The 21210-nt window shown below is 32.2% G+C and overlaps 1 protein-coding gene across 1 annotated transcript in view; it reads left to right on the top strand.

The window, feature by feature from the left end:
- The first annotated feature begins 3531 nt into the window (after positions 1-3531).
- Positions 3532-21210, top strand: part of LOC134696160 (heat shock 70 kDa protein 12A-like) — a 33160-nt gene continuing 15481 nt past the window's right edge. Inside the window, exons 1-7 of the mRNA XM_063557811.1 lie at positions 3532-3567; positions 10621-10733; positions 11432-11482; positions 12263-12341; positions 14602-14681; positions 17924-17990; positions 18697-18795. The gene's annotated coding sequence lies outside the window, so the exon portion shown is untranslated. The remainder of the gene's footprint in view (positions 3568-10620; positions 10734-11431; positions 11483-12262; positions 12342-14601; positions 14682-17923; positions 17991-18696; positions 18796-21210) is intronic.

Here is a 21210-nt window from a genome sequence, read left to right as displayed (position 1 = left end):
GAATATTATTTTAAATAGAGATAAACTGTAAGCAGCAATACTATTCAGAAAAGTAAGATCTACAAATACATAACCAAAATGGTTTATTGATCTTATCAGGAGTTATTGCTATTCATTGTCAATTTTTAACCATTTTTTGTTAAGTTTTGTAATCTTTTACAAAAATCTTCTCTAAAATTCCTGAGACAAATTTATCCAAACTTTGCCGCAATCACCATAAGGGTACATGTATCAAGTTGAAAAAAAATGTGTTTGATGACCCACGTGCACTTTCCAACCGACATGGCCGACATGGCTTAAAATAATACATAGGAGTAAAATGCAAGTTTTGTCTTTTATTTTTTAAACCGTTATAAATAGAGAAATTCTGTAAAGAGCAAAACTGTGAGGAATAATGATCTCTACCAATTGTCTATATATGTCAAAACTTTTAGACAAATGTGTATAGGAGTTATTAGCCTTAATGATGTACTTAAGTGAGGGTTTGGAATAAGTGTCAAATGTTTTGTTTGATATTAACATAGACCAAGGTGAGCGACACCGATTTTTTTAAAGCACATAATTTGTTATGCTGATGTTCGCTTTATTTCGACTTTTTTAAGGTACCATTGGCATCTTTCTCCCTTTTTTCATACATTAGCTTACAACTGTTAATCAGGTGCAGGAGTTGGTAACAACTACAAAGTAACCATGATAACAAAAGAGAGGTCTTATTAGTAAATTTATAAATCAAAAACTGCCTTCAACGGTATTATTATAAAAGTAATGTCAACAACATGACAGTAAAAATGGATGACACTTAAAATTACTATCATAAAAATTCGACAAGTTTAGACGGGAGGCCATTTTTGTGGATTTTGATAGTAAAGGTATACCAGTCCACGACTTAATTTTTTTTTACGAAGTGCACATTTCTTACAGGTTAATATAGAGACACTAGGTAACCATAGGCATACCTAAAAAGAACCCATTTTATAACCAAAAAGACAAAAAAAAAAATTGCCAAATATATCTAAGGTCAACATTGCCTATCGGAGTTGAAACCTTAGTTTCTTCAAAATTTCAAAATATATAAACCGACAATTTGATAAACTTTTTATTTGTTAAAATTTACTGTTTGCAATAGCATGAATTGTTCTATATAATAAGGATGTTCTTATCCCGGGCATAAAAACAATGCCGTATTTGGCAAAACCTTTTCAACTTTTGATCTTCAGTGCTGTACAAAACTGTACCTTTTTCACTTTCGATCTTTTATATCTGGGCGTTATGTATTCGGGTTTAGTTTTCTGTAATTAGTTAATACTTCAGTTTCTTTATGTTTATCTCTTTCATATTCATTTGATAAAATTTACTGTTTGCAATAGCATGAATTGTTCTATATAATAAGAATGTTCTTATCCCGGGCATAAAAACAATGCCGTATTTGGCGAAACCTTTTCAACTTTTTATCTCCAGTGCTGTACAACTTTGAACTTTTTTCACTTTCGATCTTTTATATCTGGGCGTCACTTGTAAGTCCTGTGCGGACAAGGCGCGTTTTTGGCGTATTGAATTTTAAACCGGATGCTTTTTGTTATCTATTAATCATGTTTTTCTTTGTCTAATATGTTCTCCTATTTATTTGTATTGTAGTCCTGTAATATTGTGTTGTCATTTCAATGTTATATTTAACTTTGCCATTAAAGTGCGAGGTTTGGCATGCCACAAAACCAGGTTCAACCCACCACTTTTATTCACCTTTAAAAGTGTCCTGTACCAAGTCAGGAAGATGGCCATTGTTATATTATTGTTCGTTTCTGTGTGTGTTGCATTTTAACGTTTAGTCGTTTGTGTTTTCTCTTATTTTTAAATATTAATATCAGACGTGGCACGGTACTTGTCTATCCCAAATTCATGTATTTGGTTTTCATGTTATATTTGTTATTCTCGTGGTGTTTTGTCTGATGCTTGGTCCGTTTCTGTGTGTGTTACGTTTCGGTGTTATGTCGTTGTTCTCCTCTTATATTTAATGCGTTTCCCTCGGTTTTAGTTTGTTACCCCGATTTTGTTTTTTGTCCCTGTATTTATGAGTTTTGAACAGCGGTATACTACTGTTGCCTTTATTTATCATAAAACATATTAGTTTACGTTCTTACTTTTAAGCTGATTATACTATCAGGGACCGATAGTCCACCAGCAGAGGTATCGATCCACTATTGTTAAACTAAGTAATCAGTTTGCAATGATTCTTATATACGATAGTAGTATACATACAAAATAAAATAGACTATATCAACAAATATTTCGACTCATCAAATAGCATTCTTAAGTGTCAATGCATTTATCATATGAAACATAATAGGATTTTCCGTGTCGATATATATCTTTCGTAACTGAAGATTTAAACAGGTAGTTATATAAATCGAAAATCTTCCACCTTTCAAAACAATAAAGTTAATACTAGTACACTGTTGACGTGACTGCATGATCATACATCCCCACATGTCCAAAGATAGTAGATAGGGACTATATCAAAGGTTCAACAAACGTAAATAAAAACTAAATTCACATAACCCAATTTGCAAAGATTCATAAAAGTTTGTCAACATGCAGTTTAGCTCAAATTACAGAAGAAAACGTTTATACATAAACATTGCTCGTTGTTCTTGTATTTGTCGCTGGTGTTCAACACCTTTTTTTTGTCTGATAATTTAATTGGCAATTTGAGCGTCGTTTTTTGCTCACAAAACATGATTTATATTTATTGTGCATAATGTTTTCACATCGGTAAAAAACCTAGGTAATAAGTTATCACAGGTAACTTGGTTTATAATTTAGTACGACAGACGCGTGTTTCGTCTGCGTAAGACTCATCAGTGACGCTCATATTAAAATATTTGTAAAGCCAAACAAGTAAATACTTGAAGAGCATTGAGGAGCCAAAATTTCAAAAAGTTGTGCCAAATACGGATAAGGTAATCTATGCCTGGGATAATAAAATCCTTAGTTTTTGAAAAAATCAACGTTTTGTAAACAGGAAATTTATAAAAATGACCACATTATTGATATTCATGTCAACACCCAAGTCTTGACTACTGGGCTGGTGATACCCTCGGGAACGAAACGTACACCATCAGTGGCATCGAACCAGTGGTGTAAAATAAAAGGTTATTTAAAAGAGTAGCCAGTTCATCTTAACGTGACATACATTGTGAAGCTAATGAAATTGTTCTTCAATGTACACATACTATATATACGTTGGTGGATATTTAATCATAACAGTCAGTGCACAATTAAACCCGAAATAAATAAGATTAATATAAACAATGTACGACATGCTTATTGTTTTTATAAAAAAGGTTATAGATCCAATTATAACATAGATGTTTGTACCTGAAAATTTGAAAATTAATTCCCTTTGTTTATTTTGAAAATTTCTATCATATTCTCAAATTCATTCTGCAATTTTATTGGTTGAAATTTATCTATCTAACATATGAAATCTTAATGTAGGTTTTCTCACTAACTGATATAGTGTTCATATCATTACTGACACTACAGGGACTTGCATGTTTTAAGCCTTGGGTAAGAATTCTTAATTATCACACGTCTTTTTGAAGAACAGTAATCCTTTCTTCAACGTTTTATATTGACACATTACTATGAAGGAATATGTATATATTTAATGCAAAGCTCTGATTTGTTGCCCGGCTTTTACTATAATTTTGTTCTTTTTTGTTTACAAGAGACATTTTTTGTTGCTAGCACTTCTGGTGCAGTAAAATGCGCACTGTTATTGTAATTACTTTTGGTATGGCATATAATAAAACACTTTTAGAAACGATTTTACATAATGTAATTGTTTTGAAAACTTGTATCACTAGTATTGTATCAGAAAAAGGTTAAGCTTAGGAATTGTCACATGTTCTTTCTAATTTAAACGTAACACGTATTGAAAAACTAAGTACATCAATTAAGAAAAGAAGTTCACAGTTAGATATATTTGCAATTTCTAATAAAAGAGGGACGAAAGATACCAGAGGGACAGTCAAACTCATAAATCGGAACTAAACTGACGACGCCATGGCTAAAAATGAAAAAAACAAACGGGCAAACATTAGTACACATGACACAGCATAGAAAACTAAAGAACAACACAAACCCCACCAACAACTAGGGGGGATCTCATGTGCTCCGGAAAGGTAAGCAAATCCTGCTCCACATGTGGCACCTGTCGTAATAACATTACACATGTAGAACATTAGAGTACCGAAAATAAAATTACATGACATTGTTTTAAATTATATACAGCGTAGATCTAGACTCATATAACACACCAATTTATTACAGATCTGTTACACATGTCTCTAGATGCTATTTGATGGTCAATCTTTCATTTCTAAACCGCTGTTGTGGATTAACCTTTATCTGCTTTGTTCAAACCCAACGTAAATGTATGCAACTTCCAGGGTTCTTTCATCTTTGCATGTAAACAATTTATGATGAACTTGTAATATATATCATCTTGTAAATCAAAATATCTTTTAAATGAGTGACACGATGACAATTTTGTATCATTTTTTATAACAACTTAAAGTGACTTTGATTATCAAAGAAAAACATATCACGGTTTGTATAAATTTCTATAGGTGTATGTTATTATCGGAAAGAATTGTGAATATAATCATAAAAGAAACTGTTTTTAGGTATACGGAGCTTCTTTGAAAGAGTGTTATTGTTTTAGATTTATTAACCGACTAAAGCTTCAAAGCTTCGATGAATTCAAATATTTTGGTATCCCTGATTAGACTTAAACTTTACCGGGAAAGTGTACATGAAATTATGATTGACTACTTGTATACAGTATGAACTATAAACTAAAATTTTATTTACTTCTGGCGTCCTTTGAGTTTTTTTTTGTGTTTGTTTAAAGTTTTTAAGCCAGTTGAGTATGTATATTAGCAGAGTTTGTGCTACTCGATCCCAAAAATAGGTACGTTAACCGTAAATGTCTTTTTGGGTTGCTTAAATGTCATACAATTTTTTTGAATGTTTTTGGAGTTTCGTTTTGTAATTGATACGTTGTTTCTTTAAGCTAAGACATTTCTCGATACATTACACCATAAATCTATAAGTTCTTTTCATCAATCATTTAGCTTCATACTGAACGGAATATGTCAAAAGCCTTGCATCTATGATCTTATTTTTTACTTAAGAAAATGCAAAAGATTTCCTGCTTGTTCATATTTTATTCTAGTCTACTTATTGGCTTATTTTTATGCTCTAGTAATGTAAAAAAAGAGCTGCAAATATTTAAAAGTAACTGGAACTTCCTTAATTGTTTTTGATACATCAATTTCATCAGTGTTCAAACAAACATCGGTATAATTTCGAGTGCTAAAAAAACCTTGATATCCATTTTAGCAGCAATCAAACCTGAGCCTCACACTTAATGTGAAACTACATGGTTTATGTACAGCGCCTTGAGTAATTTATTTTTTATGTATGTCGCTTTATACATTTGCATTATTATCATTACTAAGTATTACTATGAAAAGTGTAACAGTTTTGGCCGCAAAGTGAGTTCCTATATATAGGAAATTGCTTTGTCTAGCTTTACAGAAATGCAACCTGAATTCGCTTTCGTGATTTCTTGATATTCTTATAACTAGGCTATTAAACTAATTATATTAGTATCCGAAACGGTGAAGTCAAGATCATCCCTTCGAAACGTTTATGGATGCCATTACCAGCTGGTTGACCGTTATGGAATATGTGTTTTATAGATGACAACGGATATGGTGTAACTGTTGCTTCAATTCTGTAGCCTAATACGACTTTACACCTTGTCTGTACTATCACGAGCCATACATAGGTTGAACATTTTGAGCTAGATCTGCCCACCATGCCAGGCAACTGCGATCACTCTGCTTTTTTTTTTAAAGAATTGATGTTGCTTTTGATTTTCTTTTTATGTTGGTTTCTGTGATTTTTCTGGCTGAATGTATGTAGTTTTTATACCGGTAATAGTTTTGTGTATTCTCATTCATGAAAAAGATGTTTCCATTTTCAAAATTGCACATTCGGATTCAGGTTAGAAAATGTATATGATCGATGGTCTACAAACTTGGTGAAATCTTAAGGTTTGGACAAGAGTCACTTTTCTATCCGTCATTGTGACGTGCATAATAACTTGATATAACGTAACTACATATAATACAGGTGCAACACGACACATGTGGAGAATGGGGTACTTCTTCTTTAGGAGGACCTGATATCACTTCCGGTGTTGATTGGGTTAATATGGCGCAGTCTTGAGTTTTCAATGTTGGGTTTTGTATACCATTGTTTGTATTTCGTTTTTTTTATTCATAAATGGATCTGCTTACAATCCCAGGGCACCAGAGTTTGAATATTTTAATGTATATTGGTATATTCTCAAGAGTTTATGTCTCATTTGGAAAAATCTATGCAAGAAATCATCAACTGAGAATCTTAGAATACTTAGTGCATGAGTTGCAAAAGGGGACGATTCCCATTCCTAAATACCTTATGTTAATAATGATATCTTTGCTTCCCCGGAATACAACGTAAATTATATATCAATAATTATATAATAGTTCTTGAAAAACTGGTCATTATCGTGATATATGGACTGCCCACAGGACAGTGGTATTGACTAAGATAGTGATAAATACCACTTACCTTCGGCTCAGTCATTATCACTATCTTAGTCAATACCACTGTCCTGTGGGCAGTCCATATATCACGATAATGACCAGTTTTTCAAGAACTACTATGTTTATTTCATTGAGAAACCATGTTTTGGAAAATTCTCATAAATTCAAAATGCCTACAGCGAACTCGAGTAGTTGTACGATTTCTTTGACAAAGAGTGAAGACCAATCGTAGTAATACTGCCATTCATTTTAGTGCAATTTTTCAGTATATAAATACTTAAACAAGTTATCTTTAATTTTATAATTAACGAAAACATATAATAAACAATTCAAAGTCTCAAATATAATATTTAAAACAGGAACATGTTTTATAAAAGGTACATCTCTCTAAACAGAGAAACCACGCCCCATCGGTCATTAACAGAGAAATCACACCCAACGGTCATTATCAGATGGAAACCACGCCCCATCGGTCATTATCATGTAAAAGTTCGTTAACGACCGGTTTTCGGGTCCGTTTTTTTTCTGTTAATGACCGGTGGAATTTATTACTGAAGAATAATGAATGTCATGTGACCCCTTTTAATCCAATAAGAGAATCTTATTCTCAACCGATATGAAATAATATATAGGTCAACTATATGTTTGAGTTGTAATTGTCATTTTTTCGCAAGTGTAACCATTTCATTCCACAAGAGTTGGAACGCACCAATAAAATCCATTGACCACTAGAATTTGTATGCACCAATACAATTCATGCAAATCGAACGCCTTTTTAGTAATGTTGAATACCATAAGTGTTCGTATGGTAACTGCGTTTCTAATACCTCAATTTACATCAAATTTCAAAGTAATAATCACAACGGTTGTCTACAAATGAAAAGTGTTCAAATCTTATTCACGTGTATACGACTGAACGGATCGGTTGCGTTGAACGGACACTTTCTCGCTGTGCATACGTTAACATTAATGTAAATGCAATACGTTAACATTTCACAAAAATGTTTTAAAATATTGTTTATCTATAATAACACACTGGACAATAAATCTTTAATGGTACATACACATTCTCTGAAAAGCTTTTTTTAGAATTAAAAGTGATTTCCAAGGTACTTTCTTAATTTTAAATCAGTTATGCTAAGAATTGTTCTGGTATTTAATCATGAACATGTTCAGACAATTTTGTGATTTTATTTCATAACGGTACACAACAAGTACTGAACAATTAAAACAAAGCCGTAAATGATCTTTTTTGAGTGAAAGCACATTATATTACCTGTACTAGCACTGCATGTACCGTATTGGAAAAATCTGAAAAATCAACTCAAACACTGAAAATAACTTACTAATTAATTTTTTGGTATTTTAAGATTGGTTGAGATCAAAATGAGTTTTGGCTTACTTATGAATTACTCTGATATGTATTTAGATGATTTGTATTTTTTACTTTCATTTTTGAGTTTGTGCATCTAATACACAAAGAACGTTCTTTAACATAGACCTTTCATTCTTGTTTCTTTGACCTTAAAACAATGCAATAAAACACTTAATAAAACATTTCCATGTAAGTCTTGACTGCGTCACCAGTAAAGTTGACACTACTCTTGTACTTGCATGAAAATACCAATAATATTGTATTTGTATGCGTTATATATTTCAAAATAAATTTGAAATCAAATTTATAATCATGGTACGTATTTTCTCTATCTATAGCTCTGATCCTAGTATTCGAATCTGGCTGTCTACTAGTATTGTTTGCTGTTTTGATTTTGCGACGTTTGACACACATATGTTGGCCTCATGCACCACAGTATAGAGGTATCTTCAAGGTCTATAGTAGGGGGTTTAATATACCGCAAAAGGGGGTGGGGGTTAAAAATACCATGGCAAGGTAAAATTTTCAAAACACTGAGTTTTTGAAATATGCCTCTCGTGCAGCAGTCAAACCTGTACCTTTAATGTTCTTAAATACCACAAGAAAGCTATAAACCTCCAAAAAGATATCGACTTTATGCTATTACAAATGTTATTGTTTGAAGATTGATTATCACAGATCATGGGTCAACATGCAGATAAATGTCACAAAATATGTATCCGTTTGATGAGTTTTCTGTGTACCGTCGAAAGTCAAGTCAGATCTTGATAAGTACATTCAAATATAAATGACAACAAAGCGAGACGTGGATGTCAACGACCATTTGTCAGTTCTCATATGACGACCTTCGTTTTATCAAGTGTAAATATATCCAATGTCTTAACATGTTATGTAGTAATCTCGATTATCTATTGCACTAGATATCATGCGTTTACAAGAGGGTTTTTCATCGAATTGAGGGCGAGATAAAATTTGTTTACACATACTCTGTGTGTACTTCTCTTACAAGTATGATATTCAGTTCACCTGTAGTATTGTAATAAAAGGCAGTGCTTTTTGGTGCTACTAATTTAGTGTAATTACATTAAAATTCGTTACCATACAGTTGTTAGTATCTCTATGCGAAGTTTTAATTTGTGATTTTAAAATATTTTGACAATATGAAAGACCGATCAGAGGGAAATCTTTCTTTGGGCAATACTGACACATGAGGTGTGTTTAACAACAAGAAACCGTTAAAAAGGCTTTATCTGACCTATAAATTGCAAAAAATATATTCAATTCTGCAAACATTTGCATCCTATTTTACCGATCACGTGCGATATTCTTTTCGTATGTGTAAAGGTTTTAATACGCCCTACACTTCATTTAAAAGATGTGAAATACATCTCACAAATTGTAATCTTGATACAAACTTTAGAATGGCAGGGCGAAAGATACCAGAAGGACAATCGAACTCGTAGATCGAAAGTAAACTTATAACGCCATGGCTAAAAAAGAAAAAGATAAACAGAAAAATAAAATAAAAGTCCACAAGACTCAACATATAAAACTAAAGACAAAGCAACACAAACCCCACAAAAAAACTATGTTTTTATGTTTTATGACTTTTATCGCGGAAAGCAGTTATTTGGTTTTTACAAATTTTCAAACGAACTATTGCGAATAAATGTTTCTCCTTTTTGTTTGGCAATTGATTTCTTTAAACTGAGATTCATAACTTAATCCAATATCCTCACAAACTGAATTATAAATTACGTGGTTGCATTTTTATAGAATATACATTGTAAGATTATTTAGTCATTTGATCATTTAATTGAGCAAAAGGTATAGATATAAGCTTTAATCAATAACCTTTTTTCAAATCTTTCACACGAGTAACTTCTTATGCCCGATTGAAATTTATTTTATGACATTACGAAATAACACTCATCGCCGAACTCGTACTTTAACACTTATGTCTTACCCTTCTAGTAACTGTGGGCTACTCTTTTGGACACCAGATGACACAGCGTTTATTGCTTTAAAAGTCGCTTTTGTTTCTACCGGTCACAGATTTGTCTATTCTGCGTCTTAAACAAAAATGTTTCAATTTCGAAATTTCAAATTTTATATCAAATAGTTGGTCTAAAAATTCAAAAGAAATGATGTTTTACAAATTAAATGATGTTTCAATTTGATTTTGCAAGATTCATAATCCCCTAATATAGCTTATCAACGTATTTCATATGTGTAATACGACCAAGTCACTAGGTTACTAATATTTAACCCATCTATAACACCAGGGTTTGAAGTCATAAAAATTTGCTCAATGCCCGGAGCACAAAAATCATGCTCGAAACTTTTTGATTGGTTGATTTTGGAGTATGAGTACAACAAACTGACTCGTAAGTTTTATGAACTCAAGGCTAGAACTCACGCCTTAATTTTTGTTTGGTAGAATTTGGGCTGCCAAGCCTCTTTGTTTTAAGGTAGAGTGATGTAACATTACTTGCCTTCTTGTCCTTCTATTTTTTCATCTCGTTGTCAGTTTCGACGGACTATTCAATACATCAAAACATTCCAAATTAAAATACTTCTTAGTTGCAGGTATCATGGTGATGGAAGGCTTTCTTCAAAAACGGTTGTCGCTACTGAAAGGTTATAAAGACCAGTGGTTTGTGTTGACAGATGATGGATATCTCAAGTACTTTAGCGTATGTACGATTACTTTTATAAAAAATATATTCTAGCTCTTACCCTAATTTGCCATAAAATGGACTTCATTTGAAATCAAATGACTGATTAATATGTAAGCGTATCTGTACTTAATATTGTTTTTTTTCACATTTCGTCTTTCTATGAAAACAAGAAGATGTGGTATGATTGGTAATGAGACAACTCTCAACAAGAGACCAAATGACAACTAAATGTCATCGTACGGCATCAACAATGAGTAAAGTACATACCGCATAGTCAGCTATAAAAGGTCCCGATATAAAAATAGTTAAACATTTAAAACGGGAAAACTTACGGGATTTATGTATAATATACTGAACGAAAAACAAATATGATATACAGCAACAAATGAACCAATGAATTACAGTCTCCTGACAGGAACATACGCAAGGTCGCGGCTTTATATATGTTAGCGGGTGCCCAACCTCCCCCTAACCTAGGACAGTGGTGTAACAGTACAACATATAAATAAACTATAAAAATCAATTTAAAAGGGCTCATAGATATATAGCACAAAAACTAGAGTGACATGGCAAAGTACTTATACATGCCCATTAACATAAGCATATTGCACGAATAAAATTTCAAAAATTATTAGAATGTAAAAGTTTTGGAATTATGTGGTAAATTATTAATAAAAGAAACAATGTGACATTAATTTTTATCATCTAAACAGGAAAAACCCATTCAGGAACTACAGAAACCAAGGGGGAAAATGCTTTTATTGGTACGTAATTTCAATGTAACAATGTTTAACGTGTTAAACGCAGGACTTCGGGAATGTCCGGAGAGCCGACAACCTTGCTTCGGAAGTTGATACATAACCTATCAATGTATAAAGTACATAACAAATTTTGTTCTAAAGCAGAGTAGCGAACCAAAACGAAATGTGTATCTCTTCTAAAAAAAAGTTAGATTTATATAGAACTGAGTCATCTTTTTCATCTGGCATATATTTTGGAGGAAGAAATTGAGTGCATGCTTTAGAAATTGCAATTAGAAAAAAAAAATATTGAACAATGATTATGTTCAGTCTTTTCGTCAATTATTCCGGTAAATTCAGTACTGTTTAGACAATTCACTTGTTATCAATTAGATCAATAAGAAGACCGTTCACATTTGTTGTAGTTTACCTGAACAAATAAGCATTATACTTAATTGTATGAAGGTGGATGAACAGTTTTGTGTGGACTGCTGGCAAAATGTCTGATACCATGCAAGCCATTTAGATAAAAAATATTTGCAACTTCTTAAATGTTGGGTTATTTTACAAAATTTTAAATTATGATTGGCATTCGAAATGAAAAAAACAAGAACAACACAAAACATAACAAAACAATTAATCAATGTTACGTATACAAATTTGGGTAGATATGCATATCCATATCAAAGAATGCTGTAATTTTATCGTGTTGACTGTATATTAGTACAATTCGCTAAAAAAATGAATTCATTTATTCATTGTTATGCATTTTATGTCAGCAGTTAACCAAAATACCTTTATAAGCTTTCAGATACAACAGTAAAGAAGGATAAAGTCTCTTTTACAGTAACATCAGCAAGTAACAATGTTTACCGTCTGAGAGGTAGGTATAACCAAGTTGAATTAAGATAACATTTTTTGTTTGTTAAAAAAATTGAAATAAACAAAATAAATGCAAATAATTTTTAACACACAGCGTCACATTGTATGTAACCGCACAACTTGAAACCAGTGTTTGATTGAAAAAAAAAATGGAAATAAATACCGAACTCAAAGGAAAATCAAAATGGAAAGTTCTTTATCAAACGGCAAAATCAAAAGCTCAAACATATCAAAAGAATGTAAAACTACTGCTCCTAACTTGTTACAGACATTTCCTTATGTCGAAAATGGTAGATTTAGCCTTGTTTTATAGCTAGCTTAACCTCTTCTTTGTATGGCAGTCGCATATAATTTCATTATATAAACATAAACAACAACGTGTGAGCAAAACAAACAGACATAATATGTAATAATGTTAACATTTTTGGTACAGCAGTCAACATTGTATTCTAATTTCAATACCTTTAAAAACAAGCAAATATGTGAAGAAAGATAAGAAGAAGGCGTATAGACAAATCAGATTGGCAAATACAACAATCAATGACAAGAATACAAAAATTTAAAATAGCACAATAACACAATGTATATCTATCGAGTCACGTCAAATGGATATTTCCAAAAAAAAAAGTAAACAGTAAAAGTAATAAATTATTGATAACGTTATTAAGATCATAAACAACGTCAGTACGTAGAATCTATACTTCAAGACCATTGTGTATCATTTGTGAAGTTGATATGGAATATTTATTAACAAGATCTTAATATCTTCCGATGAATTTTTAAAGAAAAATATCAGGACACATCTGGTGACGTGCTTTTGTTTGACGCTGAGGGGCGATGGTGGTATTGCGACTTTATCTTGTTGATAGCTATTGCGTTGGTAACAATGCTAACTCGTTCAATTTTAAACCTAATCGTTGCTGTTTACTTTGTTAAGTATCCAACGTCTATCCAAGCGTTTAGAAATTGACCATTAAAGACGCTTTATTCAAAGGTTATGTTCATTCAAACCAGCACTATTTTTTATGACGGTAAAACGAGGAAGCCATATTAAATTAGAATATTATTTGCGTAGTCAGACCGACACAAACTGTTGATTGATTGATTATTTGATTGATTGATTGGTGTTAAACGAAAGTATAAGCACAGTTGTGGTATCTCGTGGTGGTCATTTTTTTATTGGTGGAAGTAGTCGGAGTGCTGGATTGGAACTGCCGACCTCCGATAACTGACAATACAAGTCATTAAGATTGGAGTCAAACGTACCTGCCAAACACTGAATTTCGAAATTACAACCTCAGTGTTACGCTTGTGTTATAGTTATTCTTCTTTTATTACCACTCGGCCTCCGAGATCCTTAGACGTCCAAGACACAAAATAAGCAAAAATATATTTGGCTGTTTGGAATGAGAGCAAGAAATACGATTGATTACCGTTAACATTTTTAAACATCTAGAAGAGATCTATTCTGTTATAGTTGCTGTATCATAATTTCATTTCACAATATCAGACACTACGTTCAAAATGGAAGACCGTTGCATCTCTTAATCTTGATGAGTATTTTTTAGACGAAACGCGCGTCTAGCGTATATACTAAATTTAGTCCTGGTATCTATGATGAGTATATATATTTTCTAGTTAGTGTATTAATACCATAGTCAGCATTTCCTATCATGATTTGCGTAATACGGAAATGTCACCTGCTAGGAAGTTATCAAACTAAGGGTTCCAATAGTTAACCTTTCGAAAATTTTACGGGCGCTCTACAAGATGCTTGACCGTTATTGTATTTCTGTTTTGACAGATGACGACAGACTTGATCATCGTTATCAAAAACCGTCCCCTTTTCGTCGAGTTGAGATAACCGAATTAGACTTATCACTGAGTTTTTACTTACATAATCAATACGAAAGATGCCGCATTTGTTGTAGGATCTGCTCACCCTTTCGGAGTACATGAGATTATTTTATGTTTTGGTCGTTTTCGTGTTGCTCAGGTTTTAGTTTTCTTTGTTGTGTTTTGTATACTTTTTTTTGGCGTCTCGGTTTTTTCTTTTGTTTTCTTTCAATGGTCATGTCATTTTGTGAATACCTTTGGCATTTTTTGCCTCTCTTTTCGTTTGTCCAACAATGCTATAAAATAAGAATTACAGACAATCTTATAAAGATATTACTGCTTTGTGGTGTTTCTGAAGTCAATGTTCACAAAAGAAAACATAATTTTTTTAATGATTTTATGATAAAATGATTTTTTTAATAAAGCTAATTGTGAAGAGAAGAGGAGGAAATGGGTACAGGCCATCAATGAAACTAGCACACAAATGTATAACAGAATGTTCAAGGTATTGAAAAAAGATTTTGTTTCCTCTGCAAACAAATAAAAAGAAACACATTGTTATCGTATTAAGGTAGCACTACAGTCAGAATTTTCTGACTCCAATCAACAGTCTTTAAAGATTAATTTCTCCAAAACTACTCAATGGATTTTTAAAATCTTTAACTCATTTTAAAGCTGAAATATAACTTTTTCTTAATTTATATATAAATTTATTTTTGGTTTGATTTATCTCAAAATATAGCTCATTAATTGCCAAAACAGTGGTCTTCCAACTTGAATGAAAATGGCACATTCATGTCAAATGGTAGTAAAAATTTGTTTTCATCCCTGTAATCAACCATATACAATCTCCAAAACCGTGTCTCAGATTTTTTATATATGCCTCCAGTAAGAAGATATATTGATTTAACTGCTGGGTGCCAAACCTCATTTCACCTTTCATCTTTGGAGACCTATAAATTCATTTAGAAACAAATTATCAAAAACTGGGACACGGTATTGTAGAAAATACACCCTTTAATCATATATATCAAAGTCAAGCCAGAGGGGGTACCTTTAAAGTTTCTAATTTCATTTTTTCCTTACAATTCTCATGAAAAATTGTTCTGAGAAATGACCTAAAAACTTATTTTTCCCCTTAGAACCCCTATAAAGTCAATATAAATACAAACGTTCCACTGGGAACACCCCAGGAGTGTTCTGATATCATTACTATATCAATAGAACCACACACTTTGTGTCTTTGATGCTTTAATGTTGTAAATTTTGCTTTATATGTAAACTGTCCAACACTAACTTGGCATTTGGCAGGGTTTGAAGCTCCGCCTCTTTCTAGACAGTTTAAGATAAGAGAATAACATGATTGACCAGCTGCATTTAATCAATGTTTAACATCATTATTCTCTATATATAAAGAATAATTTTCATTTGAATTTTAAAAAAGAAATAAACTATGTCTGAAATTTTCTAGAACATTAAAAGTGTTCATAAAAAAATCAAGACCACCCTTTTCTTGAAAAAAAAATTACATTTAATTTAATGGGACTGAAAAAATACACATAAACTGAAAATTAGTTAAAATTCATAAAACTGTATTTCAATGAAGAAGACTTAAGAGAAGAAATTTATACAGGCAGTCAGAGGCTTTCAAAAATACTTCCCCACTCTTTTCAATAGTATTTTTTTTCCTTTTTGGTATATTTTTTTCCCTTTAGTTTTTTTTTCTTTTTCTTTGTTCACTTCCATGTTATATAAATAATTTTTGTTGCAAAACAATGAGATAAGGCTACAATATTTATCTTGTGGTCAGGGATTAACAGCTGGACACTGGTATATCAACAGATGATTGACATATTAGCCCCTCCCAAATGCCTATATATTTAGATTAACTACCATGTGCTTTTATTTACATAAATTCATTATCAATTTACTCCCTGTTGTGATATGATAATCACTTTGGAATTTTTACAAACTGTGCAGAATAATACTTACTTCAATATTATGTGATAAAAAATATGATCAAAAAATCATTGTTAGACTGTAGTGCTACCTTAAATATACCTTGATTAGTACGATCAGAAACAAAAACTGTGTTCGAGCAACAAAAGGTCTACAACGCAAATCTTGAAATGAGTTAAGGTTGATAACACAAGTTGAATCTTATGTTATTAACCTTAAATTCATAAAATGATTTCCAGTTCATCAAACGGATGAGACAAACATCATTTTACCACGAGTGGAAACACAATTGGTTCCTGAGTGAATACCAATTTCATCGGGTAATCTACTCTATAGTGTTTTACCGTATAAATGTAAAATGCATTCGTGCTGTTTTGTAAATCACAATAATATAAAATTATAATATATAATCAGGTTTTGTTTCAAAAAAGAATTATTAAGTAAGTTATTTAGTCACAGCGGTACATGCTGCAGATTATATGAACTATACAGTTTTATTGTCAGGAAAACAAATACTTGTAGCTGATTTTATAACATTTAATATATTTTTGGCTTAATTATTTATTTTAGGTTATTCATTTAACAATGTCCCTTTTAGCGCTTGTTTCATATTATGAGTTTGTGTTAGGAACAGACCCCTGCCAATAAAGTCCGGTATCATTTACACACAATGGCAGTTGTTAAATGCTATTAGGAAACCATATGTCAAATCGCTTGTCTCAAAACAACAATTTATTATATAGGGACAAAGTTGATCTGCACTTAACCTTTGATATTGTATATGAAAGAATGTAATCAAGAAAGTAATGCATTGAAGTTATGATTATGTAAATGATGGAGTAAAATACACAGTCATTCTGTTTTTAAAAGACAGTGTTTTGCACTTGAAACCATGATTAGGGGTTAGGTCGCAAACGTGGCTATATTCTGTATGTGCCTGTCAAAAGTCAGGCGCCTATAATTAAGTAGTTGCTGTCTATCATACTTGTTGTTCGTTTAATGCTTTAATGTTGAATGTGATGCAGGATCAACATACTTCCGAAGCACCTGAATCCCCCCTTTTTGGTGGGGTTTGTGTTGCTATATGTCTTTAGTTATCTTTGTTTTGTTTAGTGTTGTTAAGATTTTCTTTTTGTTTTTTTGCTTTAGTATTGTCATTTTTTTCCCGACCTGATTGTTTGAATATAGCTTCTGTGTTTTTTCGTCTCTCTTGAATGTAAATAGGTATCAATGGTATCAGGCTTATAATTTGGTACGCAAGAAGCGTGTTTCGTCTACATAAGACTCATCAGTGACACTCAGATCAAAATACTTAAAAACCAAACAAGTATAAAGTTGAAGAGCATTGAGGACCCAAATTCCAAAAAGTTTGGCCAAATACGGCTAAGGTAATCTATGCATGGGATCAGAAAATCCTTAGTTTTTCGAATAATTTATACTTTTGCAAACAGTTAATTTATAGAAATGACCATATAATCCATTTGATCACTTGTGTATTTTTTTTACATTTTGTGATGTAAGGACATTTAAAACTACTACGGGGTATACGTTATTTGGTCTCTGATGGATAGTGTCTCATTAAAAACCTTCCCATATCTTCCTTTTGTTATATTTTGTATTATTTGTATTCCTCGGTCCTTTAACTGATTTTTTCATCCTGAAGATAGGAAGCTGCGGCGCGAAAAGTTAACAGTACATAACATATTTTATAGCTTTTAAGTCTATTAGAAACGATGTTAGTACTGCTAATAGTATATATTTAAGGCTATATCATTTTATTGTGAACAGGGATTCTATGACATAGAAGAAAACAAGTCAAATATTACCGATTCGGACCAGTATAACGGCAACAAAGGTACCAGTTAATAAATAAAAATTACATACCACGATTTTTTACTATTTCTTTAATACAAAGTGTCAAGTTACATTTATCAGAAACACTGTAATAATTTCAAACAGTACGGGTAGTGGAAGATTAAAAGAAGAAATCGGAAAACAAAAAATTCTTTCGTACATCGACTACATTCAGCATGATACATGTTACTTATAATGAAGATACAACTTTAATATATTTAAAAAAAACAAAACAATACGGTTTTCTGTTGGAAAGCCCCAAAAAGCTATGTTCACTTAAATGTCAATACACTAAGAAAATAATTTCCGAAAATAGCCTTGGATAGGTTGGATTGCACTGTTGTGTGTTTTTACTTGAGAAACCATATTCTGCTCACAATTGTTCACACATTATTATTGATTTGTATATAAAAAGCTCGACTCACTGACTCAGACGTACTTATAAAAAGCTCGAGATATATACAGCCACCTGTCTACTGTTCATATCCATAGAATAATCTGTAAAGAGTCTTGTTTGCTTTAAGGCTAGTGCCAATTTTATCTATACTCTTCATGTGCATATGTAAAACGTTTTCATTCTTTTTTTTTCTCTCACTTTTCGAATTGATTTGTTACAATTATGTTTTCTTCCCTCAAAGTCTTATATATATGGTTGTCACTGACTCAGACGTACTTATGTATATATATATATATATATATTGATATAGAAACTGATGATGTGTTCAACCATTAAATGAAACAGATTTTGATGGTGTTATTGCTGTAGCAGAATCCAATATTGCATCATTATTTCAGACAAGGAAAACGTAAGTAAATCGATAGTTTTTTTTTGGCCATCTGGTGAATATTTGTAAATTTTACCTAATGTACACAGCAAAAATATGGAACAAAGAGAATGGCAGTATCTACTGTCCATGACCTAGGTTGATGTTTCGTGTATCCTACTTAAAATGTACATGTAGCTCAATACATCTAAACACTGTGACTAGTTTAAATACAGCATCTACAAGGGGGGGGGGAATCCAGCCGTTTTTAAAAGATGGTTCTCAACATTAAAAAAAGGGGGATGTCCAATAAATAAAGGCAACAGAAGTATACCGCTGTTCGAAACTCATAAATCGATAGAAAAAAACCAAATCCGGGTTATAACCCAAAACTGATGGAAACGCATCAAATATAAGAGGAGAGAACAACGACACAACAGAAACGCAACATTTAAATGTAACACACACAGAAACGAACTAAGCATTAGACAAAATAACCAATCCGCCACTTATCTACTTATGAATAACATATGTTTCAAAGTTGAAGGACGAATCAAGTGTAATAAAATAATTTTACAGGTGAAAATACAGGTGTAAAAACATTTTTGAAATCGCAAGTAGCCTTAGGTTTGCAAAAGTAACAGAAAAAGAAGTCGGGTAAACATATATTCACATGTATTTCTGAATGTTATAATGACATTACTTTAGTTAGATGTGAATGAAGGTTCTGAAAAAAATTATATTTCACAAGCATTCACATCAACAATCTATATATGTGTAAACATAATCTTTTCATTTCAAATTTTTGTTTGGGAACGGTTTCTTGCTATGCATGAACATGTTAGCAACACCTGATTATGGATTAAACAATAAAAAGATGTTACATTTTTGTACGTACAGTACCAAGTATTGCATGAATTTATTTTAAAACAAAAATTCTACACTAAAGGTATAATTAGTATGAATATAGCATTTGCTCATCCTCTCTAATTATCATTCATTTTGGGTTAGTAAGGGAATGATTTGCAAATATTATGTTTTAACTGCCTTTCAGTTGTAACCTCGTTGTATGTGTTGGCATTTTTGTTTGTTCTGTCTACTCCACTGTGTAACATCACCATCATATAAACGTGCCTCGGAAGCGATGAAACAATGACAGCAAAAAGTGCTAATTCCAATTGATGTACATGTTGTAAACAACTATTCGCCGTACAATTTATCCGCTTCATTCACATGAACATGTCTGTGTGAACAAATCTTCAAGCTTAATTACACATGGGATACCTTTGTTTGAAGGATATGTTTTAGCAACATTGATATCGTCACATGATTTGTTGTCACCCTATCCGATGCTGATAATTTAAAGAGCGAGAAAGCCAATTAAGGATAATATTCAGCTCTATATTGTAGCAACATTATTATGAGTCACTATCATAAAACTTAACTTATATTTATATCAAAATTAGAAGAACTTGACCTTTCCTGATTTCATACTTGTTTTTCCACTGCTTCGGGGATACCTTTATCTGGTAGTGATTCTTCATTGTGTGCTTTTTTTATACATTTTTGCTTTCTAACTATTTTGATCTGAGGTCGTGCAAGGGCCTCGGTGGCCGAGTCGTATACGTAGTTACTACTGTAATCACTAGCCAGTCAACACTGAGGTTGAGAGTTCGAACCCCGCGCGTGCCGGTGCACTCGACTCTAATCTCAATTGACTACGATTGTCAGTTTTCCTGTCGAAGGTCGGTAGTTTTCTCCGGTTACTCCGGCTTCCTCCACAAATAAAAACTGGCCGCCACGAAATTGCCCAAAAGTGGTGCTAAAAGGTGGCATTAAACACCAGAAATCTAATCAATCTGATGCGGTGCCATTTAATTCTAGAAACTGCAACAGATATTTCCAAGACTCTTCAATTCAAATGAATATCCGAATAATTATGATTTACTAATATGAAAACTATATTTTGTTATCCTCTCTAACGATGTTTTGAATATAATAGTTGAAATAAAATGATTTCCTGGAGTTCATTATTCATTACTATTTGTTAGAATGATGATCAAGTCTACAAGGAACAATACCTCCGTACTTTCTTTCAAAACGTTAGGGTAACCAGTTCCAAACATGCAACACAATAAAACTAGAGAAAGTATAAGATTCTTCTGTCCCAGTCTGAAACCTGTTCAGCTGCTCAAGGTTAAAGATCAGATAGTAAGAAACCAAGGAAGACAACGAAAACGTGCTCAGATAGCTATTACAAGCAGAGAAAACAGTCCAAATAATCCAAAAGTAATTGTACAAATAAACTCATCATAGATACTAGGACCTAATTTTGTATATACTCCAGACGCGCGTTTCGTCTACAACAGACTCATCAGTGACGCTCGAATCCAAAAAAGTTAAAAAGGCCAAATAAAGTACGAAGTTGAAGATCATTGATGACCAACATTCCTAAAA

This window comes from Mytilus trossulus, chromosome 14 (genome assembly GCF_036588685.1).
Source record: "Mytilus trossulus isolate FHL-02 chromosome 14, PNRI_Mtr1.1.1.hap1, whole genome shotgun sequence".
In the NCBI taxonomy this organism is placed as follows: Eukaryota; Metazoa; Mollusca; class Bivalvia; order Mytilida; family Mytilidae; genus Mytilus; species Mytilus trossulus.
Note: the sequence above shows the minus strand (reverse complement) of the source record. Positions and strands in the feature narration are given on the sequence as shown.